The following is a 21,528-nucleotide window of genomic DNA, read 5'->3' on the forward strand; positions in this document are numbered from 1 at the left end:
TATACAGGGCTATCCAAAAAGAATGAACCTATTTCATGACAATATTTTATTAGGAAAAAGTAATACAAAAATCCAGCCAAGTCACAAGTATTCTACTCACAATTAACTTTTATTTCCTGTCATTCTTACAAGTGTTCAATGTGGCCACCACCTGAAGCACAGACAACATAAATTGCAATCAGGCACGTATCAGTGTATCACAATCCACTTAGTTGATTGTTGTTGTTATTCAATATTTAAGGTCATTGAGGTTAGTGGGTAGTGGTAGAACATAAATGCAATCTTTTACTTATCCTCTGGGGAGTCTGCGGAGAGGGGCGGCATACAAATTTGATAAACAAACAAACAAACAAACAAATACTCACAAGAAAAAAAAATCACATATGGTTAGATCTGGGGATCTTACAGGCCAAGCACAAAGAGCAAGGTCTTGGGCTCCCTAACACAGAACACCTTTTCCTGAGGACTCGCCATTCCAAGGATGACTACATCACCCCTGTGGTAGCCAATGGAAACTTAGATAACTCCTCTTTCAAATGGTCACTGGCTCATTACATGACGATGCTTGAGAACTAAAGCAATGCATCATGAAATCGGTTCAATCTTTTCTATATAAATATTTTATCTCCCTTACCAGGACATTCCAAATTTTTCAGAGTATAAGATACACCTTTTTCCTCCCTAAAAGAGGCTGAAAATTTGGGGGCATCTTATACACTGCATGTAGCTTTTTTCAAAGCTTTGTTTTCAGCCCTAACTAGGTGCTAATGATCTTCCCAGGTCTTATTTTGCAGGCTCTTTCATTGTTACTCTCTGCAAAGAATGTTTTCCAAGCCCTAAATCTTTGCAGGCTTTTTTACATGCTCAGAATGTTTCTTTCCAGCCCTAATTTGGTGCTAACAATGTTCCCAGCTCTTAATGGCTTGCACGCACTTTCATGGTTAGTCTCTCTGAATAAGGGTTTTTTTAAAGCCCTAATTAGGGGATAAAATAATGTGTTGATGCTGTCCAGACTAAGGATGCTAGTCAGATGAATACCTGGTAGGCAGATTTCCCCCCCCCCCATTTTCCTTCCCCAAAAGTAAAGTGCGTCTTATACTCCAGTGTATCTTATACTCTGGAAAAACATGGTAGTTTTGTTAATTTTGTCTGGCTAGAATGTGGGCATCTGCTGGTTCCAAAGAGACTGGACTATTTTTCAATTGGTATATCGGTTATCCAGCTTTTTATAAACCTCTGCTTGAAATAGTTGTTCTTTAGTACCAGGAATAAGATTTATGGTTTTCATAAGTTTCAGTTCAACTGAATTGATATTTATATTTTATATTTTTAAAATTTAATATTTTTTAATTTAATTCTAGGTAAAGTGCCTTGAGGGGGAAAATGCTATCATTGCTAAAAGTTCTAAATAAATAAGGAAACTTCCTTTAGGATGGAAAAATATTATTTGCGAATACTGTAGGTTTTTTTAAAAAAATACAAGTTTTTATTATATTTTTACTTAAAACAGTCCATCTTCCATTAAACAGTGTGTCACCTTGGTACAAATATCTTGTACAATAACAATAAAACAATTAAAATCCTAGCCATATTCATTATTTGTCTACTCTAAACTAAATACCAATAAACATAGCATGTCCAATACTGTAACAATCCTCTCCTTAGCTTGTTTAATTCTATTAATATAGTTTCTATATTTCACTAATTTACTTAGTCTACTTAGTCTACTACTAATGAAGGAGGAATTTCCTGATATTTAGAACAATTAATCAGTGGAATAACTTGCCTCCAGAACTTGTGAATGCTCCAACAGTGGAAATTTTTAAGAAGATGTTGAATAGCCATTTATCTGAAGTGGTGTAGGGTTTCCTGCCTAAGTAGGGGGTTGGATTAGAAGACCTCCAAGATCCCTCCCAATTCCTATTCTATTGTATTCTATTCTTTTCTTTTCTATTCTATTCTATTCTGAATGCAGCACTGCTGGCTACTTCAGTTCAGCAGTTCAAATATCTCCACTGGCTCAAGGTTCACTCAGTCTTCCATCCTTTAGAGGTGGATAAAATGAGAACCCAGATTCTTAGGGGCAATATGCTAATTCTATAAACTGCTTAGAGATGGCTGTAAAAGCACTATGAAGTGGTATATAAGTCTAAATGCTATTCTATTCTACTTTAGGGGCTTCCATTAGAGTCTACTGTATACTCCATTCCACATTTTCCTTGAATTTTGAAAGAATTCCAACCCCTTTTCTAGAAACAGCATCAACCCGATCACCTATGTCCTGGAAATGCTCTAAAAACTCAATCATCTTTGTCTTTTATTACTAGAAATGTCATCTTTCCCTCTCCAGCGTTGCTTCTATTCATTTTTCGTAGTGTATAAACTCTTACTGAAGGGATTGTTAAAGAAAAAAATGTGCATTGCTGCCATATGATGAATCTTTTGTGGTGAGACTTATATGATGAATTTCCTGTGGGCCAGTCATTCTTAGCAAATAGAAAGGGCAGACATTTTGCCAAAGAAAAATGTCCTGGGTAGGTTGATTAATGCCTTAGAGAGCCCTTGGTTATAGTTGTCCTTCAGTTCTGGGAAGACTGTAGGTTTCCTAAAAACGGAACCTCACTTTTATGCTTCCTGCTTAGTTACAGCTGGAGCCAAAGAGAACACACATGTTTCATAACAGATGAGTTTAGCAGGTGATCCAGGAAGAAACCTCTGCATCACACTCGCCTGGCAAAAGCTTGTGTTAAGCTCATCTCAGTTGGATGCCCCTCGTCATCCTGCTGACACTCAGTGCAAAGACAGAGAGGCAGGAATGCCTGCTTCCTGATCTGTCAATTTGCAGCTGACATTTGACTTCTGTGGGTCAAGAAATACACACAACAGCATTTTTCCATCTGCGCAACTCACCCAGCTTGGATCATTTAAAAAGAGCAATAATTCACCCTTCTCTTTTTTAAAGAACCCATTAACCTCTCAGAATCAGCCATAAATAGTTCATGGTGGACAGATGCATTTTCTCTTCCTTAGTGGAAAAGTCCCAATTTGTATCAAACTGACTAAGCCACCACTTGCTATACTATCTACTAGTACGTTCAGTTCTCTTCATTTAATGACTTGGATTTAATACTCGTGAAATGGGAGGGACATTTATAGGAAGGGAGATGACAGTGAAGAACATTATCAAGCTCCTGAAAGGGGTGAAGAGGAGGAGGAAGGAGTATTTATTCAGAGAAGCGGTTCTCTGTCACAATTTCACTACGGGACTCTGTTGTTTCTTCCCCCAATCCCAAAATCTTCAACCTTACATTATCTACAATAGACCTCTCCCCTTTTCTAAGAAGTCTGTAAGGGGCGTGCACAAGTGCACCTTTGTGCCTACTATTCCTGTCCTAAGGCTTTTTATCTTTTCTATCTCTACTTTATACTTATATTATGTTAAACATACTACAATACAATACTATATTTGTATGACAAATAAAATAAAATAAATAAATAAAATTGATGCCTTATTCCTTTTTGCATGAAAATGTTAGTTTAATTTCCAAGGGAGAATTTGGCTGTAAATTATATTTCTGAATGAATGTTTATATTACATCTTTGATATGTAGATGAAAAGCATAAACAAGTACTGTACAGAAAATAAGATGAACCGAGATGTATTTATGGCACTTTTCTTGAACTGATGGGTCAAGTTCAAAGAAAGAATTGCAGCCTGATCTTGGGAGATAGGTTGTCACAGTAGCAAAATTAATAGTGTGTGTGTGTGTGTGTGTGTGTGTGTGTGTGTGTGTGTGTAGATCATATTTATTTTAAAAGTGGTTTGGGAAAGGCTGAACAATAAAATTTGTTTATAACATGGCCCCACAGAATGATGATCAAATATGCACATTACATAAAAGTGTTTGAATATATGTACATATATAAAAAACATGTAAAACATACACATACGATTTTTTTTAAAAAAAAGATCAACATGCATAAACACAGAAATACACACACACACATACACACACATGCTCACATGAACATTTAGAAATCAATACATTTGTATACATTTAATAAAAAATGTGCTTGTCATTATTTATGCTGACACCATATTGTGACAAAAAGGGAAAGGAAAAATAGATATATTTGTTAAAATTTGTATTTACCTTACTGTACAAAATCCTTTAAATCCCTGCAAAGGTCTATATTTAGACCTAATACTAGACTTTAAAGACTCTGTTTTGTTTTTCTCCAATTCAATGGGATAAATGAAACTGATAAAAGAAGTGTGGCAAAACAAAAACAATCAACACATTTCCCCTATCAATGTTTATTTGTTTGTTTGTTTTCATTTCCAAGCTGTATTAGTTGTCTGTATTGATCACATAGACTAGATTGATTGGTGACATATTGATGGGACTATATGGTGGCTGACTGATTCCCTAACTGACTAAACTAATATTCCAGGGGCTAAAAATATATTTTTAAATAGTTCAGTTGCTAACTGATAGTATAGAAATAGCTGTCAGGAGACAGATGAAGAAATTCATCGTATTCAAAGTATTTGTAATGAAAATTTAAGAGATAGACACACTCTCTCCACAATTATAAATATATACATTCAGTGTTCAATAATTTCATGAAGACTGCAGCACTTCGCAGGAATCATGTACATCCATGTCGTATTTGAAAAGAAAACAGCTGAGCATTTTTTTTCATATGATATCCTAGAGTTGGTGTCATGTTTTACATTGACCTGGTATTCCAGATGTGCTGAAAAGGGTCCTTTTACATTAAGGATTATGAGTTCCCATCACATTGGCAAAATGGAGCACTATGACTCAGAGGTGTATTAATGGAGTGATGTTTAGAGACAGAGTGCTTTTGTGCATCAATGCAACCTTGTTGAAACATCTGAAATACTACACCGATGTATTCTGTTTGTGTACATTGGAAAGACTTTAAAAAGGGAGAACAGGATTTGGGGGAGGGAGATGCTAAAGTGTGCCAAACACAGGCATTAAATGACAAGAATGCAATGTGTTTATTGAATGTTTAGACACTGAAAAAATATCAAAAAGAATTAAATTGTAATTCATTATTTCCCTTGATCTCTCATAAAACTAGCTTTTAACATAAGCTATCTTGTTGAATTCAGTGGCTCAGTTCTCCTTAATAAGATTTTTTTAGGACAGTAGCTACGGTATATTGCAGCCAGGCAATATATATAAGTATAATGAGACTCACTTTGAAGTAAATTTAGGCTACAGTTTTACATAGAAATCCCTCAAAATATCCATTTAAAGTTAAATTCACAATAAATACTTAGTATAAGACTATACAAGCATCTCCCTCCCTCCCTTCCCCTCCTCTCAAACACAATATTGTAGAATGAGCATTGAGGTGAGCAGAGGGAATAAAATTATTGCACTGGGAAAATTTCAGCCAGCACAGAAAAGTTTTATTTTCTGGTCTTCTAAAATGTTCACTGGTGCTAACATTCTACTTATCCAGGTGTCATTAAACCCAAGTATCTTTGTCTTTAGCCAGCAGAGCTAATAATACAGATTATGTTTAGAAATAACTTGTCAATCTGAATGAATAGGGTGAACAAAAATCAGTATGAAAGTTATAGGGATGATATATTTTTAGGCATTTGAAGATTTGAGGGCTGGAGGTAGAGAAAGGTTTTCTATTGGCAGATCTAGGAGCTGTCCTGCCTAAATATAAGTTGTTGTGATTCAGCCTGAGGCTCCTCAGGGACTGGCTGGAGCTCTGCCGGATCCATGCCCAGAGGAGGAGGACAGTGACCAGGAGGGGGAGGACCAGGAAGACGGGGGGAGAGGAACATCAGGAAGAGGAGGAGGGAGAGCAGCCTGAGACCCCCGGGGGGGGCTCTCCCCAGCTAGTAGCCTGGATTCATTGGATGAAGACGCACAGGCTATAATAGACATGAGGCAGAGACGTGCAGCTCAAAGAAGGGGCCAATTAAAAAGGTATTTCCATCCCTGAATTGGCAACAGCTGGGTTTGGGTGTGGTTCTTCTCAGCAGGGTTGAAAAGGCAGGCCCGCCCTTACAGTCTTGTGGAGAGTTATCAACTGGGAGTCCTGTGACCTTGCTTCGATTCTTGGCATCTCTGATCTTGGCTTGTGGCCTAGAAGGCTGAAAGACTTGGGGGAGGCGTGGGTTTTATTATCTACAGTGTTGTTTTTGCCAGCAAGAATCCTGTTTTATTGCCTGGCCTTCGTGAAACCTCTGTGAAGCTTCATCGTGCTCCTGTCTGTAAGAACAGTTTTTGTTACCTATGTTTGCTTTCCAGTATATAAACTGCCTTTGCTTTTTACCAGTGTGTCTGGATACTCTTTTTGGTTGGTGTTGGCATCTGGGGGGACCCAGACAGAACATAAATGAAGTGGGAAACATCTATTAGTTTTACGTTGAGTATTAGGAATAGATATTTGAAATTTGGCTGAATTTGGCTGGGTTGGAATTGGGGATAGGAGGGTTGATCTACTTTGATAGACGTATGAGATGGCTTAAGTGGTATCTATATACTGAAAAAGCCAGATGCATTTATCTTACAATCAGAGTTGTACAGGGATATTAATTGATTTATCTTTTGTAAACGGAACTATAGCAAACAAGAAATAGATAAATGAAAACACTAGCACCCATACATTTGATATGATCACATCAACTACCGGTATATAATTTATAATGTATTGTTGCCTGGAAAAATATCTCTTGATTCATTTCCTCATTTCCTGAAGAATCTGCTGAGAACTAGCTAGCATTATCTGAAACCATAGTATAACATGGATCAACTATTTAACTTGATGGTTGGAGAAACACCAGAGGCTGATACTCCTCTAATTATAATGGGCATAAATGACACCTTTCAGCTTCTTTCTAAATTTCTTTAAAAAAGCTCAATCTTACAGAATAAATTCTGCTCTCAACACAGATTTTTTTTTTTTGTTAATGGGGAGGTGAGAGGGTGGATGTCAGTGAGATTTACTTGTACTAACATCTTTCCTGTTCAGAATCTTAGGTCGGTAAAATGAGGCCCCAGATTGTTGGGGGCAATATGCTTACTCTCTGTAAGCCGCTGAGAGAGGGCTGTAAAGCACTGTGAAGCGGTATATAAGTCTAAATGCTAATGCTATTAGTGGGAATATCATATCCATCCTATTACTATCAGGATATTGCACTATTTCTATTTGCACTTCTACCCTACCACATCATCTTCACCAAACATTCTGGTCTATGGATGTTTATGGTACAGCACCAGGGTTTCTTAATGTGACATTGAGGGAAAGCCAGAGGAAAGTCTATGGCACCCAACATATCCTCAATTGTTCTCTTTCAAGAATTATGATTAATCACTTAATCATTCAAATTAAACCATGGCTATCTGGCCTGCAAAAATGTGGACGATGATGTTACTGTGCAAAACATTTTCTGTATGTCCCATAGGTGCCTTTTCAAAAGGCAACTGGACTTTGTTTGCTCTTTCTTGAAGATGTTTCACTTCTCATCTGAGAAACTTCTTCAGTTCTGACTGAATGGTGGAGAATGGAAGGATTTATATTCCTTGCAGTTATCTGGTTGTTAGTGTTGGATCCTTACAAGAATCAACTGCAGACTCTCTAAGTAAGAATGGATCTTTTTATTAGAACAGCAAGTAACGGTTTACAGCAAGGAACAAGACAACAACATGGCAGTGCCTGGCAGCTATATATATCCTGGGCTGCCAGGCTGAGCCAACCAATCACCTTTCAGTATTTTCCCGCCCAAGGAATATGGGGCGGGTACAAGGCCTAACTGTCCTCTGGACACAACAGTTAGCATTCTCTCTGAGAGTCACTGCTTGGAAGTTTATCTGTGCCATCAGAGACATCTGAATAGTGTAAATGGGTGTGGAACCTTATTGGAACTGATGAAAGGACCCTGTTGTTTACTTTTTGAAAAAGCATATTTAAGATAACCATGACTAGATGATTGAGAATCTCCACAGATGTTTTCTGTATTTCTTTGCTGCCATCCAAGGCTAATTTCCTGCAAGCCTCAGGAAAAATAAATTCAGCAATTCTTCGATTAGGAAGGCTTGACTGAAAGTGTGTACTCATACAGTTATAAGGAAGAAACGGGGAAAAAGAGGGATAACTAGCAGTGGGCTACGAGCCGGAACACTAAATAGCGCTCACTGAAACGGCTCATAAGTTCTTGTGGAGCCAGCACGGTTTTGCTGGCTCCACCCAAACCTGTGGAGGAAGCAAAATCGCTCATGGAACCACAGGTGCACCTGTGTTTCAGCATGCATGGAAGCAAAAAAACCTCACTGAAACACGGGCACACCTGAGGTTCCGTGCGCAATTTTGCTTCCTCCACAGGTGCAGCAGCAAAATTGTGCTGAGAACTTACGAGCTGCAGCGGCGAGTGCAATTTAGTGATCTGGCTCAATTTAGTGATCTGGCTCAATTTAGTGACCTGGCTCAATTTAGTGATCTGGCTCGTAGCCCACCGCTGGGGATAACTGACACTTTTCAGGATGCTGTAAATAACCGAGAAATTGACAAATGTATGGTCAGTTTCATCTTAGCAGGCTTATGGAGAAGGAACTTCAAAGGCTGCAGTCTGATATTTTTCTTCCAGAATTACTCAGGAGCCAGAAAGAATGGTGAAAAAGAATTCCCTCCGGTAGAGAAACAGCCATGGCATTTTGAAACAAAACAAAACAAATAAAAACAATCTAAAAATATGAGGTTCACAATATAAATAACTACTAAATTTACAGTGGTTTCAACTACATCACAGTTGAATTGGAAATAAATAATCTAAGCCCTTTAAGAGTGAAGATGCCCAAAGCTGCATTTTTAAACCAATACACAATCCTTCTGTGTAAGTGCCCCAAATCAAGCAGTATACATAAATTGTTTACAATAAAGTCATTAGTGGTAAACTTTCTGTTAGAATGGAAAATCTCTGATGAAATCTGATTGGAATGTACATATTTAGCCAAACAGATCAGTATAGCATTGCATAACAATCAGTTCAGGTTACCTACATATTATCATGGATGATTGTGAGGAAGGGTGGAGAATTTGTGGCCATCCAGATGTTGTTAATGATAACAACCAGCTTCATTATTAGTAATAATGGCTAGGTCTATAGTATAGTTCAGCAATCTCTGGGGAACTGGAGGTTCTCCAAACTGGCTGAGAAGACACAACAATTAGAAAAACAGCAGCTATCAACTCACTATTCAGATCAATTTACATCTATGTACACATGTCTTTACATGTACAGTGGTACCTCTACTTACAAACTTGATTTGTTCCATGACTAGGTTCTTAAGTAGAAAAGCTTGTAAGAAAAAGCAATTTTTCCCATAGGAATAAATGTAAAAGCAAATAATGTGTGCAATTGGAAAAACCACAGGGAAGGTGGAGGTCCTGTTTCCTCCCATGAGATTCCTAGAGAGGCCCCACAGAGGCTTCTCCCCAACTTTTCCGGTTACAGTTTCAGCGGCTCGGGTTTGTAAGTGGTAAATGGTTCTTGAGAAGAAGCAATAAAACTTGAACGCCCAATTCTTATCTAGAAAAGTTTGTAAGTAGAGGTGTTCTTAGGTAAAAGTAGCACTGTACTACTATACTTAAATCCAGACATTGTTCTAAAAGATACCCATGTGATTATCAATACTTATACCTTGATCATGGTAACTAGCACTTTCAGTATGTACACCATTAAGCCAAAATTTTAAAAAAAGAGGAAGGAAGGAAGGAGGGAGGGAAGGAAGGAAGAAAAGAAAGAAAGAATGAAAGAATGAAAGGAAAGAAAGAGAGAGAGAGAGAAAGGAAGGAAGGAAGACCAGGTGCTTTTTAATTATACAATAGATGTTTTATTGTATATATTGTGTGTGTGTGTGTGTGTGTGTGTATGTATACACACACACACACACACACACACACATATATATATATATATTGGCTACTGTTAATTGCTTAAGATTTTCTTAATTTACATTCTCCCTTACTTTCAGATTCTGAAATGACATTAAAACTTTGGAATTTTTTTTTTTTTTTTTGGTAATTTCATTTCTGGATTTTACAGAAAACCTTGTATTTCCACAATTTTCCATAAATTTTCAGGTCCTTCCATTTGTATCTTTTAACTATTCTGTACTGCTAGCAGGACTGCAAACAAGAGAACTGCAACTGCTTCTCTGCAATTTCTCATCAGTAAACAAGAGAAAATAGAAATGAACAAAAGAAACTGAAATTTGTGCCAAGACAAACAGCCAATTAATTCTTTAATTGGATTTACAGTTTATAAGGAAACAAATCACACAGAAAATATATTTCAAGTAGTAATTGTCTTAATCTTCTGAGAGGGGCGGCATTCAAATCAAATCAAATCAAATCAAATCAAATCAAATCAAATCAAATCAAATCAAATCAAATCAAATCAAATCAAATCAAATCAAATCAAATCAAATCAAATCAAATCAAATCAAATCAAATCAAATCAAATCAAATCAAATCAAATCAAATCAAATCAAATCAAATCAAATCAAATCAAATCAAATCAAATCAAATCAAATCAAATCAAATCAAATCAAATCAAATCAAAAAATAAAAAATGGAAGACTTTCTGGAGATGGAAATGTAATAGGTATAGTGTAACTTGCCTTCAACAAAGGACTCATGATATCCTAGTATGGAAGATGGAAAAATATCATTCATCATTAAGTGAATTTATTTTATTTTATTTATTTATTTATTAGATTTGTATGCCGTCCCTCTCCGTAGGCTCATACAGAGTAGTCGAACAACTATACCTCAAAACCTCATATAGTCAATAGCTTTATGTTAGGCAGTATGTACAATAAATTTATAAAGGATTTAGATTAGGGCTTGGAAAGATTATTGTTACATTTACAGGAATCACAAAGATAGGATAACAAACACAATAAGGGCAGAATAAAGATTCAGGAGGATCTTGAAAAATGGAAATAATGTGTGGAAGCCATCATGATAAATTTGAACAGGGATAAATACAAACTTGGTAAATACAAACTCTTACATATGGATAGGAAAGATTGGATGCATGAGAATGGAATGATAGGAAGCAGAAAATGAGAAAAGAATATGGATATCTTGATCATTCACAATAGTACAATGCAGCTATGATAAAAAGAACCTGTGGGGTCAAGATCAAAAAAGTAATTTCCTCTGTTTTGTGTTAGTTAGAATGTACCTAAATAATGCATCCAGTTATGGATATTATATTTTAGGAAGGATATTGACAAACTGGAGCATGTTCAGAAAAAAAACCTTAGCAAGATAATAAAGGGAACGAGACAAAAATAATATATATGAGGAACATTCAGAGGCATTTGATGTGTTTAATTTGGCAAAAGGAATATTGAATGAAGACGTAATACCTGTCTTTAGTATCTGAAAGACGGCCATGTAGAATAGTTTGGAATGGTTCCAGAAGACAGGAGGGAAAACAATGAGGGGTTTTTTTCCATTATTTTTATTAATTTTCATAAAATAGACAGACATACATTTAACATAAAAGTGGGGTTGTATTTTCCCCGCTTATCTCAAAAGTATAAATTTGAATACAGAAAAAAGAATACATATTTAAATACAATTCGTTATTGTAAATGTTAAGAAATAATTTGTTAAACTTCTCATTAAAAATTTTCATATTTAAAACTTTTCATATTTAAAATTAATTCTAATATAAATTCAAACTTTTTCTCATAATAATTCTTCATATATAAACTAATTCTAATATACTTCTAAAACAAACATATTCTAGGTAATTCTATTACAGTGATCCCTCGATTTTCACGGGGGTTACGTTCCAAGATCTCCCGCGAAAATCGATTTTCCGCGATGTAGCGGTGCGGAAGTAAAAACACAATTTTTGGCTATGGACAGCCAAAAACTACCCCTCTCACCGGCTTTCTTCGGACATGGGTCCTCCTGCAGCAGTGCTGGCGGCCACCATTCCCCGTAGGCACCCGCCCGCCGCTCGCCCACCCGCCCGCTGCTCGCCCGCCCGCCGCTCGCCCGCCGCTCGCCCGCCCGCCGCTCGCCCGCTCGCCCGCTGCTCGCCCACCCGCCGCTTGCCCATTCACTCGCCGCTCGCCACTCGCCCGCTGCTCGCCGCTTGCCCATTCGCTCACCGCTCGCCCGCCATTCGCCGCTCACCCGCCATTCGCCGCTCACCCGCCATTCTCCGCTCGCCCGTTCGCTCGCCCGTTTGCCTGCCGTTCGCTCGCCCGCCGCTTGCCCGTTCACTCGCCCGCCCACCCACCGCTCGCCCGTTTGCTCGCCCGCCACTCGCCCGTTTGCTCGCCGTTCACCCGCCGTTCACCACTCGCCCGCCGCTCGCCGCTCGCCCGCCGTTCGCCGCTCACCCGAAAGAGTGAGAGAAAGAAAACAAGAGAGGGAAAGTGAGAAAAAGAGAGAGAGCAAGAGGGGGAGAGATAGAGAAAGAGAGAGAATGACAGGAAAGAAAGAGAAAGAGACAGAGAAGTGATTCTTGGTGATGACGTATGACGTCATCGAGTGGGAAAAACCGTGGAATAGAAAAAAAACCGTGGAGTATTTTTAAATTATTATTTTTTGAAAAACCGTGGTATAGCGTTTCGCAAAAATCGAGACCGCGAAAATCGAGGGATCACTGTATAGCACATTAATCTTATCTTTGCCGAAACAATTTACTCATTTATTTAATTATTTATCTTAACCTTCTACTGTTTCTTCTTATTTATCCATATATAAACTTTGTTCCATGTTTCATAAAATTCCGTATCTTCTTGATCATTTAAGCGTCTTGTCATCATATCCATTTCAGCGCAATCTATTATTTTTGTAATAACTTCTTCTTTGGGGATATCCCCCCCATTCCAGTTTTGCGCATATGTAATCCTAGCCGCAGTTAAAATATGTATAATTAAATATAAAATTTCTTTCTTGTAAGTCTGATTTGTGATTCCTAATAAATAGAATTCCGGGGTTGTTTCTATATCCTGTTTCACTATTTCTTTTATCATTTTTTTCTATCATTTTCCAATAGAGTCTAGCTTTGCTACACATCCACCATTGATGGTAGTAGGACCCTATTTCCTTTTTACATTTCCAACACAACGGAGAAGTTTTAGGGAACATTTTTGCTATCCTATTTGGTGGGAGGTGCCATCTATAAAACATTTTAATTTGGTTTTCTTTTAGAAACACTGATTTTGTCATTTTCCAATTCCCAATCCAGACTTTCTCCCATGTATCTATATCTATTTCTTTTCCAATATTTTTACACCAACTTATCATGTTATCCTTTAATGTTAAATCTATATGTTTATGGGCAATCAAGTATTTATAAATTTTCCCTATTGTTTTAGTTTGATTGATGGTTATTAAATTACTTAATAAGTTTTTATTCTTGTTAAAAATATAGAGCATACTATCTTTCTGGTATCTAGATCGAATCTGTGCGTAGTGCCACCAATCGATGGGAAAACAATGAGTTTAAATTACAAGGAAGTGAATTTTGTTTAGGCACCCGGAGAAAAAATCCTAATGGCAAGCAAGATTGAGCAACAGAAAAGATTATGGCAGGAGTTTCTGAACTCCCCTTCACTGGAGGTGTTTTAGACAGAGGCGGATGGCCCTCTCTTAGGGATACCATACAGCAATGGTGAATTCCTATTCTAGGCAGGGGTTGGTCTCTTAAAATCCCTTTCAGTTCTTACATTTTTCAAATCTATGATTGTGTAATACATAATTGATGGGTTAAAATTTTGTGTGAAGCCTGTCATTTGTAGCTTATTCAAACTATGGCTTAGCACAATACATAAACACAATCTGTTTGATTAGAGAGTTAAATCTGGCAGGACCATACACGAGGAGCTGAATAACAAGAAAATGATAGAAGGATATGTGCCAGTAACCACAGTCTCACTCTTTTCCTCATTTGAGTCTGTTGCGGGGAAGGGTGGGAGGAAATACCCTAAACATGACTCTCCTCATTTGCAAGTATGCACAAAAAAACAGAAACCCAGAATCATTTTTATACTTAAATCTTGATACGATCCAATTGATAAATTCAGCTTAGCGTGAACATTATACAGCCATTTGGAAAGGTTTGAATCTCTGGGTTCTGCAATTTCATTTCCCTCCATTATTTCCGGTTATGATTTCTCATCCTAAATAAATACAGGCTCCTGAAAAGATTCACATGTGTTTATTATTTTTATTTTCACTTTCTGTTCATGAAGCCCTGATGACAGCAAGGCTGTTAGGAATTAAAGAAATACTTCAAGATGTCATCAGATCTCAGAATAAATCTCATAAATAATTCTTCCCTTGGTAGTGCTAAATCTGTGTACAATCACAGATTTGCCACATTATTCTAGAAAGTCGATCTGATTGAGTGAGGATTGCAATATTAACCTGTGAGAGACCAGCCATCCTGGGTTTCTAATCAGCATGACATCAGACGAGGAAGGTGTTACAAATTTTTCCCAAGTAAAGCTTGGATTGAATCAGGATCTCTGCGCATAAAGTGAGGGGATGTAAGGGTTTATCTGCAACATTGGGTTCTAAGAGCAAGCATATTCTATCTGTGCAGAGGCCTGTTCAGAGTTTTGGCATCATCTCTGAGCTACAGCTCTCTGAGTAGTTATAATCCAGATATAGTCTTCACCTTAGAGCACTTGCTTGGTGATCTGAAAGACATGATTCTTAATGTTTTGCTATAGATCAGTGATGGTGAACCTTTTTTCCCTCAGGTGCCAAAAGAGTGTGTGCGTGCGCTATTGCAACTAACCTCAGGTGAACTAAGATGGTTTGTCTATAGCAGTGATGGAATGCGTGATTGCCCACACCATAATTCAATGCCTGGGGAGGGCAAAAATAGCTTCCTCCACCCCATGGGGGCCCTCTGCAGGCCTGTTTCCCAACTTCTGGTAAGCCCAGTAGGCTCATGTTTTGCCCACCCCAGGGTCAAAAGGCTTCCCTGGAGCCCGGGGAAGGTGAAAATTCCCTTCCCACCCCTCTGGAGGCTTTCTGGAAGTCAAAAATGCCCTCCCAGAGCCTCTGTACAAGCCAAAAATTAGCTGGCTCGCACACACATTCATGTTGGAGCTGAGCTAGGGCAATGACTTGCGTGCCAGCAGATTTATTTATTTATTTATCTATCTATCTATCTATCTATCTATCTATCTATCTATCTATTTATTAGATTTGTATGCCGCCCCTCTCCGTAGACTCGGGGCGGCTCACAACAACAACAAGAACAATGTAAGAACAAATCTAATAATTTAAAAAACACTAAAAAACCCATTATTAAAAGCAAACAAACACATAAACATTCCATGTATAAACTGTATAGGCCTGGGGGAGATGTGTCAGTTCCCCCATGCCTGATGGCAGAGATGGGTCTTAAGAAATTTACAAAAGGCAAGGAGGGTGGGGGCAGTTCTAATCTCCGGGGAGATCTGGTTCCAGAGGGTTGGGGCCGCCACAGAGAAGGCTCTTCTCCTGGGTCCCGCCAAACGACATTGTTTAGTCGACGGGACCCGGAGAAGGCCAACTCTGTGAGACCTAACCGGTTGCTGGGATTCGTGCAGCAGAAGGCGGTCCCGGAGGTATTCCATCACTGCTATAGACAAACCATCTTAGTTCTCCTGAGGTTAGTTGTCACCTCAAACCCTTAGTGGTAGATGGAAGTTGGTCCACACTAAATACTTTATTTGTTTGTTTATTTATTTATTTATTTATTTAGTCATTCATTCATTCATTCATTCATTCTTTGTTTGTTTGTTTGTTTGTTTGGATTTGTATGCCGCCCCTCTCCGAGGACTCGGGGCGGCTCACAGCATATACAGAAAAACAAGAATAATAGCAATCCAATTAATATGAATGTATTCCAGGTCTTGGGGGTTTTCCTAGTAACCCGAAAGCAAATCCACAGAGTACTGTATTCAGCTCTGAAATACAGTAGTGATTAGAGCATTTGACAAAGTTGTTCAAAAGCCGAATGGACTTTTCTTGATCCCAGAGCTGCTGAGAAATTAAATGTCAGAAGAGATGTCGGTGGGAAAAGACTGAAATAAATTTAACTTACAATATGTATGACGTCATATTGGTCATAAGTAACTTAACTTACCATACGTATAACCTCACACCCAATAAAGGTGATGAAATAGTCTTTTTCCTCCATACCTGTTGCTTTGCAGACAGTTCCCCAGAAATCTTGTTTAATTCTTTATAATTGTATACATAATTATTTAACATCTGGAAGAGATAATATTTTTTAAAGAAACATTAGTGGCCTGCTCTAAACTTGTTCAATTCTGTAAAGTTCATTCAGAAAAGAAATGTTTTGCAATATATGCAGACATGAACGTAACCCCTGCTTAAAGGTAAAGGTAATGCTTTCCCTATCTGTCATGGCATGGTGCTGATCTCCATTTCTTGGTCGCGGGACCCAGTGTTGTCCGAAGACAACTTCTGAGGTCATGGCTATATGCCAAAGGTGCATGGAACGCTATCTCACCAAAGTGCTACCTATTGATCTACTTGCATTTGCATGCTTTCAAACTGTTAGGTGAGCAGGTGCTGGAACAAGTAATGGGAGCTCACCCCATTGTGTGCAGTTCGGGTTTATTCCAACTGACAAGCTCATTGTCTTTAATTGCTGAGCCACTACAGCTCTTCAAATCAGCTGTGGGCAGCCTGCCTTTTCTTAGGATCAGAGCATTGCACCAAAGAAAGTTGAAAAGTAATAAGAGATACAAGTTAGTAGTATTGCTGAAATCAGCAGAGGTTTAGAGCAAATTTACAGGGCTCATCATAATTCTAGAATTCTATTATTCCAATAAACAACTGACAAACCGGGTGTTCAAGATTTTTTTGCCTCTTCTCAAGAACCATTTTCTACTTACAAACCCGAGTTTCTTAAAATTTGAACTGCCAAATTGCAGGCAGCCAGCAAATAGCAGATATAGACTGCAGTTCTGCACTCTATCCACTGTGCCACCTTGGCTCTATGCATATGAGCAGAGTATGAAACATCATGCTTAATGAGAAGAAATCAAGGAAGACTGCATGTCATATAAAGTTAGAAGGGAAAAACCCCAAAGCAGTTGGATGAATACATTTTGAAACCGTGTTTGAGTAAGATGAATGGTTTGGTCTTTGTAAGTCTTGATCAGAAGCCAGGAATAATCTGTTCAAAGTGCAAGGATTCCTTTGATCTCACCTTCTTCCTCATTTTGTCACTCTGAACCACCATGGAATATAATCTTCATGGGGAAATGAAAATGTGCCTCAGAGGGCAGGAAGGAAAAAAGTGACCAGAGCCAGTGAAACAGAATCTGACAACAAACTTTATTGGGCAGAATGACACTAAGCCTCCTGGCTTGTGAGTGGAACATTTGAAAATCTCATCTTTTCCCCCCCTCCTAATGAGCCTATTTATCCATTTATTTCATATGCCACATTAATGGATCAATGAAATCCCTAAAACAGAGTTCCTTGACCTGAAAAGTCAAGAAGATTTGATTTTTAACAGATATTTCCATGAAGCCGCATTGTGTGGCTTTAAAACTAATTTTAAAAATTGCCCTTGTAACCAGAGCTCCAGATCTGGATCACTGCAACAGTTGATCTAGTCAGTCATGCACATCCCATCCAACGATATTATTATATCCTCAAGCAACATAACCCATAATGAATTGGAGATCTATCTGTAGAAATATTTATATAGAGTGGTACCTCTACTTACGAACTTAATTCGTTCCGTGACCAGGTTCTTTTAAGTAGAAAAGATTTTAAGAAGAAGCAATTTTTCCCATAGGAATCAATGTAAAAGCAAATAATGGGTGCGATTGGGGAAACCACAGGGAAGGTGGAGGCCCTGTTTCCTCCCAGGAGATTCGTACAGAAGCCCCACAGAGGCTTCTCCCCAGCTTTTCCAGTCCTGTTTCCTCCCAGAAGATTCCTAGAGAGGCTCCGTGGAGGCTTCTCCCTGCCTTTTACGGTTACAATTTCAAAGGCTCGGGTTTGTAAGTGGAAAATGGTTCCTGAGAAGAGGCAAAAAAATCTTGAACACCTGGTTCTTATCTAAAAAAGTTCGCAAGTATTTATTTATTTATTTATTTATTTATTTATTTATTTATTATTTAGATTTGTATGCCGCCCCTCTCCGCAGACTAGGGGCGGCTCACAACAAAGTGAAAACAATTTACAACAAATCTAAATTACTGTTTAAAAATATTTAAAACACCCCATTTTCTAAACACACATACTTACAAACATACCATTCATAAATTGTATATGCCCGGGGGAGATGTCTCAGTTCCCCCATGCCTGATGACAAAGGTGGGTCTTAAGGAGCTTACGAAAGGCAAGGAGGGTAGGGGCAGTTCTAATCTCCGGGAGGAGTTGGTTCCAGAGGCGTTCTTAGGTAGAAGTACAGATAAGAACCTCTACATGGATTCCATTCATTTCTGCTTCACAGGCTAGGTTCCCATGGTGGACTGGTGGGTGCAAAAATTAAGCAGAATTTGAAAGAAAATCTCCAAGGGATCCAAAGCAGAGATGGGTTCCTCCCCATTCGGAACGGTTTCATGGAACCAGTAGTAACTTGGCGGCCTGGGTTGCTGAAACTGTCAGCAACACAGACCTCCCCATGCTCCCGACCCAGTTCTCTTGACAATGTTATAGCTGATGCCATCTTATTTTTTTGCTTCTATGCACACGCAGAAGCTATTTTTTTTCTTCTGTGCATGCAGACAAAATAATGTAAAAGATATCCCAGAAGAAACCATGTTGGCTGGGAATTCTGGGAACTGAAATTGACATATATGAAAGCAGTGGAGATTGAGAAACACTGTGTTAGAAAAAGCTTCTCTAATGGAGAAATAATTATTGCCTTCTGGCAGTAGACTTCCCCTTCAATCATCCTTCCCTTGATTTAATGTTGTGCATGGAATATAGTCAGAAACTTCAATTAACTAATCATGTGTGGCCAGGTTTTAATGATCATATTATTTCAGGATTTTGACATCTGCAAATAGCTTGCAAAGCACATCTAGACTTTATTGAGAATGCTGGTTTAAACTTTAAATGCCCTAAAGGGTTTAAGGTTAGGTCATCTGAAAGAAAGCTTGTTTCCACATGGTTCTTCTCAGATGTTATGATCGTCTTCTGTCTGAGCAAAGCAAAAGGCAGTAGAAAGAGAGCCGGGGTGGCGCAGCAGGTAGAGTGCTATACTGCAGGCCACTGAAGCTGACTGTAGATCTGAAGGTCAGCGGTTCAACTCTCATCACCGGCTCAAGGTTGACTCAGCCTTCCATCCTTCCGAGGTGGGTAAAATGAGGACCCGGATTGTGGGGGCAATAGGCTGGCTCTGTTCAAAAGTGTTATTGCTAACATGTTGTAAGCCGCCCTGAGTCTAAGGAGAAGGGTGGCATAAAAATCGAATAAATAAATAAATAAATAAATAAATAAATAAGTGAGTGAGTGAGTGAGTGAGTGAGTGAGTGAGTGAGTGAGTGAGTGAATGAATGAATGAATGAATGAATGAATGAATGACTATTTTTAGAAACAGCATATCTCCTTTAGAATAGCCTGGCACCTAAGCATTTCATTTTCAGTCTACTTTAAATAATATTTTAATTTTTCTAGGCATGCTAAGCATGACGTACGTCCTACTTTAGGTCCTTTCGATCAGTGATGGCAAACCTTTTTTTGCTTGGGTGCCAAAAGGCTGCACACATGCACATAATGCAACAGCCTCCCCTCGTATATGCACACACAACCCCCTGCACTGCCCCTGTGTTTCCAAACTTCCAGTTGGCTTGTTGGGCCATTTACCTCCATCCACAGACTTTTCTGAAGCTTGGAGAGGGGGAAAAACAACTCAACAGGTGCAAACGGCCTATCCCTGCCCTCCGGAAGTCCAAAATTCAGCTGGCCGGCATGCACATGCACGCTGGAGTTAACAGAGGGCAAAGCCTCATGTGCCCTCAGATATGGCTCTACATGCCACCTGTGGCATCCATGCCATAGGTTTGCCACCACTGCTTTTGACCAGTGATGGCGAAACCTTTTTGGCTTGTGTGTCAAAAGGGTGTGCACGCGCTAGCATGTGTGTGCTCACACCCATGCCCTCTTTCTGTGCATGCACACAACTCCTGCACTGCCACCGTGAGCATGCATACACTCGAAACAGAATACCCTACGAGACTAGACTTTCAATCCTGGGCCTAGAAAGCCTAGAACTAAGACGCCTTAAACAAGATCTAAGTATTGCCCACAAGATCATATGCTGTAACGTCCTGCCTGTCGGCGACTACTTCAGCTTCAGCCACAACAACACAAGAGCACACAACAGATTTAAACTTAATATTAACCGCTCCAAACTTGACTGTAAAAAATATGACTTCAGTAACCGAGTTGTCGAAGCGTGGAACTCATTACCGGACTCCATAGTGTCATCCCCAAACCCCCTACACTTTAACCTTAGATTATCTACGGTTGACCTATCCAGATTCCTAAGAGGTCAGTAAGGGGCGAGTACAAGTGCACTAGAATGCTTTCCATTCCCTGTCCTATTGCTCTCCTATATCTCCTATACCTTTCTTCTCTTCCTATATAATTTCTTCTATTCCTTCATTGATATGTTCTATTCCTATATCTTCTCTTCTATTCTTTCATAGATATATTTTACTATGAGTATCTCCTCTATAACCTTCATCACCTTCAAGCTGCCAGATCGAATCCCAGTAAGGAAGGGTGTGGCTAGCTGATGAGGCCAGAACAAGGCCGAAATGGTATCATCCTAGTCTCCCTTAATTTTAAAATTTCAGCTAAAAACATTTGATACATACACACACACACATACACACACACATACACACACACACACACACACACATATATATACCCACTAAAACTCTCATTGTGTATTGGACTAAATAAAATAAATAAAATAAATAAAATAAATAAAATAAATAAAATAAATAAAATAAATAAAATAATTAAAATAATTAAAATAAATAAAATAAATAAAATAAATAAAATAAATAAAATAAATAAAATAATAAAATAAATAAAATAAATAAAATAAATAAAATAAATAAAATAAATAAAATAAATAAAATAAATAAAATAAATAAAATAAATAAAATAAATAAAATAAATAAAATAAATAAAATAAATAAAATAAAATACAGGTCTCACGGAAGCCTCCTGAAACCTCCTGAAGCCTGGGGATGGTGAAAAATGGCTGAAAAGAAGGCCGGAAATCAGCTGGCCAACATGTGCATGCTCCCTGGAGCTGACATAGGGCAACACATCACGTGCCCTCAGATATGGCTCCACATTCTACAGATGGCATGCGTGCCATAGGTTCGCCTTCACTGCTTTAGGCTTTTTTATTTTATGATGCTTTTGGCTTTGTAGCCTCATTTTTGACTCTTGCATCTGGTTTACTATCATATTGACTTATTT

Source organism: Erythrolamprus reginae, chromosome 1 (assembly GCF_031021105.1).
Source record: "Erythrolamprus reginae isolate rEryReg1 chromosome 1, rEryReg1.hap1, whole genome shotgun sequence".
NCBI classification, from domain to species: domain Eukaryota; kingdom Metazoa; phylum Chordata; class Lepidosauria; order Squamata; family Dipsadidae; genus Erythrolamprus; species Erythrolamprus reginae.